A 6,050-nucleotide genomic window follows, 5' to 3' on the forward strand; every position below is an offset into this window, starting at 1 on the left:
CCACCTCAGCCTCCTGATTACCTGTGATTGCAGGCATGAGACACAGTGTCAGCTTGAATTTTCTTCTTAATGAAGCTTTTCTCCTCTTTCACAAGCACTGTGCTGAATCCTGAATCTGAATTTTATGCCTTTAAGTTTAATTACATAGTGACATGTGTACTCAGTTTATGCAAATATTTAAAAATACGTGGGGAGAATAGGATAGACACAGATAAAGTTCCAAACATGAATATCAAGCACAGAATATTTACTAGAGCTACATATTCACAAGGAAATAAATATTAAATCTTATGAATACAATGAGTAAATTCTTATATCTCAGAAAATTTCTACTTGGATATAATTTTTTTTTTTTTTTTAGAAAGGAACTTGGACACTTTAGAAACTTTGGTAGTATTTTTAAAACATTACACTAGTGGATTAGGATGAGCTGCTATGTTGTGGAAAAAATTACTGTCACTCTAAGCAAGTGATTTGCACTGGATAAAAGTAGCTGAACTTTTTATTTGTACAGTAGAAAGAAAAAATATATTAGCAGTCATGTTTAAGTAGACTAATTGCTACTTATTCTAAGTAATAGTTTTATTTGTGCATATTTAATGAGAAATTTATACAGTATATGATCACAAATACCATTGATAGATGATTGTACATTTCCCAAAAGGAAGAAGGACTTACTACTCCAGAATGTTAGAATTTATCTTGGAGATCAGGTAGGGCAACTTCCTCCATCTAACAGTGAAAAGCTGAGACCTAGATGCCAAAATGGCTTGCCTGTGGATAAAAAGTCCAGTAGCGGCCGAATGTCCTGAAACCTAAATCTCCCAGCTCCTAATGCGGGCTCATTCTACAACACCTCTTATGACGTATCCAGCTTAACAAGTATCTGTCAAGGTCCTACTGCAAAGTCCTTTATGAGGCTCTCTGGAGGCATGAGAAGATGAACAAGTCATGCGTAATGTTTGGAGGAAACTCACAGTTTAGAGACGGAGCCATTTGTATAATAGATGCACAGAAAACAAACTGGAAAATGCAAATATACAGGGAGAAAAAGCAAGAGAATTACTCCTGCAGGTGCTCTGAGCCCTGTATTTCCAATATAGCTCCACTACATAGATTTGTATACTCTTGTAAGTAGTATTTTCTCAAATTTCCATTTGCTAAAGTGTCATTTCCTACCCCCACCCCAAACTATGATTTTAATGGTAAGAGTGAGGAAATATCTGACAGTAAAATATTCCCTTCCAGCCAAACACCTGCTCCCTACCTCCCATGTAGAAGAATTACAGTCTCAACTCTGTGTTTTTCTTTCCCACATCAAGATCCCTACCCTAGGCCTGCTGAATTGGAAACCCTTCTAGTATCAGCCCCCTTGGTGGTAGCAGGGTGTGTGTATTCTGCGGGTAAGATCTCCACTACTAAGCTCCACTACTGAGTGGGACCATTAATGAATGCCTTAAAGACTCTGGGTGAGCTTTTTCCTTTCCTGACACTCGCTTTGCAAATTCTAGTTTTTAAGAGGGCTTTGCTTCAAAACCAAAGGTTACACTTTGGGAGCAATTCTAGCTTTGATAAGAACTCTTCATTTTTAGAGGGTGAAACTACACTTAAATAGTCCTTGTTCACTCCTTTCCCAGCTCTTTTCCCCCCGTCCATCCCCTCTGATATTTACAATGGCAGAACATGTATCCTGATGCACTAATGCATGTATACCCAATCTCATATGTATTAGTACACACAACACATGTCAGCACGCATGTGTCACACACGTACTCACTTGAACTCACGTTTCCCTCTAGGCTGCACTGATGGCTTGATAGAAATCCTAATTAGAGCTCAGATAACAGAAGAGGGGATCAAACCAATCATCCTCTGCCTTCATGAAGAAAACTTTCTAGAGACCTGTATTGTAGAGATTCTTTTATTTCCCCCCTCAGGAAACCTTACTGAATGCCTGATAAAACTCGAAACCATCTTCTCTGCTATCTGATTAGGACATGTTACAAAACAATCTATCTATTGTGAGGGATAACATATGCTTTAGAGTCTGTTTTACTTAATATTATAGAAAATATATTTCTGGAAAAGCCAGATTTTCATTTTTTATACACAGTAATTTTATACTATATAGAAGTCTTCAAATGAATAATGTACATATGTATTATTTAAGACATACAGGTGTTATCTGTAAAGTAAAACTGACAAGTCATTTTTTATGCTGACCAGCTGTGAAATGTTGTTTTAGCTTTTCTCACACAATTATGCACATATTACTTGCTTTTATGAGTTACTTGAGTTCTATTTTTTCTTTATTTTCCAAAAATCATCAAAAATCAAACCTTACTAGAAACACATGGAAAGTCAGGAATTTCCAGCAGAAGTAATTTGAAACATTTGAGGTTTTCTTTCCTTTCTTTCATAATGGCAAATTTCAAGCAAAGTGTTCAAATTACTTACTGAGTAGTAGCTGTAATTGTAGTAGGAGTTGTTTCTCGGTTCTATAATTGCATTTTTGTTTTTTTACGGTTAAGGTTGTATCTTAACATCGCCTTGCTCAAGCTCTAGAATATTACCATCTTCCTCAAAACTATTTGGTCTCTCCGTGTTAGATATATTCTTCTGGTAAATAAGGTAAGAACTTGCAGTAAGTTCACACAAAGCTGATAAATATCAGTCGGTTACAGTCTCACCCCTGGCAAGTAGGGAAATGGAAACTGTAGCTTCTTGATAAATGTAATTATCTCCTACCCATGATGTTGGGGTCATTGCAAGTTGCTTATGTGGTCAGTGGAAGAAAATATACAGTATCTTTTTTCAGACTCTCCATACACTATTACATACCTCTCTCATATACACCTTTCCTAGTCAGGGACTAAAGGTGGAAGAGTAGTTACCTGTGTTACACTCCTAGACCTGAGTTCAAGTAAATACATTACAGTTTTTTCTCACTTTTTTATTTGACTTAGGAGGAGTTGCTCTTCCTACATCTCTGCTTCTTACTGTGTTAAATCAAGTTGGAAACAGGAAGTGATAATGCACTGTCACTGGCTGAATGAAGATTTGACTCTAAGTCCCAGGAAGGAACCCTCTTCCAGAAACTCACCATCAACTCTCCCCCTTTTCTCCTTCCAGCTGACCCAACCTGGACCTGTTGGAAACTTCTGTTTCACCACTATGTCCCAGGGTCCCAAATGCCCCAGGGTCCCAAAAAGATTGACCCCTCTGACCTTTGAAAATATGAGCACATGAGCTTGAGGCAGCAGGAAAAGAGGAAGTGGGCTTTGACTGATTTACAATTCGGGGAACTAACTCTTGCCCATAGCTTCTAGTATGGTTCTTTCCAAGAGCCAGACTACCACTTTTGCTCCTCTCCTTTTCTCATTTCAGGACCCTCTTCCAATCCATCTATACCCTTTCCAGTTTATGTTAGTGATAAAACAAGACTCCCCCATCCTTTAAGGAGGTGGAGCATCAGAATCTTTTCAGAATGGAGATGGAGAGGAAAGGATTCAGTTGTGGGACCCTCATTTGTGAGACTCAAGCCCTTGTTCAAAATCATCTTCTCAGATAAATCCCCACCAGATCTGCCCAGAAAGTTTATCAGACCCTCGATGGCTCATGTCATTTTGGTTCCAAATGTTGCAGGTGAATTTTGAACGGCACCTGAAAAAGTTATTCTGACTTGTGACACAGAATTCATTACCGATAGTTGGCTATAAATTACTAAATTTATATTTATAATTAACTATATAATCTCTAGCGCATTTTTTTGCACCTCAGACTCACACTTATTTCTGATAAGCATTAATCATATAAGCAATTATTTCATTCATCTATTAGCTTAGTAGGTGTCTTCGTTTCTTTTAGAAAATTCAATTGAGGAAAATGGTGCAGATTGAATGTAAGAAAGGTAGAGGCATTAACATAGGGAAACTGGCCAGTATGACACAGAGAAAGTCTCTTACATATGTGGTATAGCTAAACTCTACAGAAGTTTCAGATAATCCATAAATAACTTGAACAAATTGCTGGTATTCAGAGCATTAAAGAGCAAAGTAACCTGATTAGGGTCTCTGCTAGCTTCCAGCCAACCAGTTTACCTTCCAAAAAATGCAAAACAGTGTCTTGAGATTATGAGATTCTTTTTCCCCTGTTTTCTATCATAAATTTCACTTTTGCTTTTGGTTGTTGGCAGGAGTCTAATGGTTGGGTCCCTCCTACATAAGTAAACTTTTTGCATGCTAAGGATACTAACGTCTCAGAATTATTTTTGGCTAACGTCTCTTTCTTCTTTCCACATTCTTTTCTTTTCTTCCTCTTTTTCTTTCCGTCTTTGCCATAGAATGTATGTTCTATGAAACCAGGGACCATGCGTGTCTTCCTCACCATGGTATCTCCAGTTTCTAGTTCAGTAACTAGCAAGTTGGAGGCATGCCTGGACACATGTAAAATATGCAAAACACATATGTTAACTATTTTTAAAAAGTATGTATGTGGGTGCTTACTGATATTTTTCCTGTTGCTCTTTGTTACCATCCTTTTTTCTAATAATAAAAGCACACCTTTCCAAGGAAAGTCAATCCATGTGTTTGAATAAAGCTGACTGCTTTTCTTCAGATCTGAATAGTGGATACCAAGCCTGACAAGTCAGAGTGCCTCGTACATCTGGCCAGAGCTGATGGTTCTGGGAAGAGCTCTGCTCACTGGACATTTGCTCAAACGATTAGCCGAAAGCACTTTTTCTCCGGGATCAGACAATCTAAGGATCACGCATTAAGAAGGGAAGTCGAACTGCTGTACCAAATACCTTTAAATTCTCAATGGTTTCACATAAAGTGTATTCTTTGCTCCTGTCACTGTCCCTTGTAGGCTGATGGCCAGCACAGTAGTGATCCATGCGGTAGGAGCTCAAGCTTGCTCCATCCTGTAGTCCTTCCCCCCAGCTGCTTTCAAGGCTGATGCAGAAAGGGAAGAAAGAGAAAGAGATAGTAGAGAAGACACACTCTCCCTTGCTTGCCTCTTCCTGGAAGTAGCATACTTCTGGTCCATTGGCAGAAATACAGTCCATATGGCAGTAATAGCCCTATGACCCCACTCAGATGTAAAGATGGGAGAGGGAAGCTGAAAAATACAAACCAGTAGTGAACCAAGAAGAAGAAAGAGGAGGAAACATCTAGCCAGTCTCTGCTGATTGCCATTTTATCTCAGAGATCCCACCAAATGGGAAAAGTCTAAGAATGAAGTTGAACAGAGATAAGAAAGGGAGAAGGCAGGAGAAAATAGAAAAGAGAGGAGAGAAAAAGGGAACGATAAATAATCAGAATCCTCGAATCCAGTAATGTTAATAATATTCTTTTGTTTAAGTAAGTTTAATTAGGGATTCTGTCACCTAAAGCACTGGTTAACATACTACTTTGTCCTGACCATGTTATGTCTAGCCCCTAGCTCAGTCCTTTGCATGTATTAGATAATCTAAATATTTTTGGTATCAAAGAGCATAAGAACGAATACTTAATATTAACAGATTGAGCTAAAACTGTGTGTAGTTATTGGTGTGATGTTAACTAACAAGCTTATCTCTTACATTATTCCTAAAAAGTGTAGTCTCAGGTAACTAATAAGTGTGCAACATTTATTCTATTATTGTAGTTCCTGTTTTCCTGTTGTCACTTACCTATGAATGTCACTTACCTGCTGGTCTATGTAAAAACTGTCAACGCCTTTTATTGGGGTGGGTATACTAAATATAACATTTTTACATTCATAATTAATCAAAACCGAGATTTCCACTGTAATTCTATCATTCTAAGCTTGCTTAGTCTTACTAAATACCGTAATTATCTGTAAAATCCTGGAATGTAAGGACATTAACCTTCCTCCAGTGTTTATTCTGAAGAAATGTTTGGCTAGCCTTCCTCATCTCAGTGCGTGACCTTGCAGTATAGAAAATCGTGGCTCTTAAACAGTGAGAGCTAACTGCCTGGCTGAACATCATAACAAAATTATTCTACCAAACAACAAGGCATGGAAGGAGAACATTCACTATGTTT

The sequence above is a fragment of the Mandrillus leucophaeus genome, unplaced genomic scaffold (genome assembly GCF_000951045.1).
Source record: "Mandrillus leucophaeus isolate KB7577 unplaced genomic scaffold, Mleu.le_1.0 Scaffold567, whole genome shotgun sequence".
Classification (NCBI taxonomy): Eukaryota; Metazoa; Chordata; class Mammalia; order Primates; family Cercopithecidae; genus Mandrillus; species Mandrillus leucophaeus.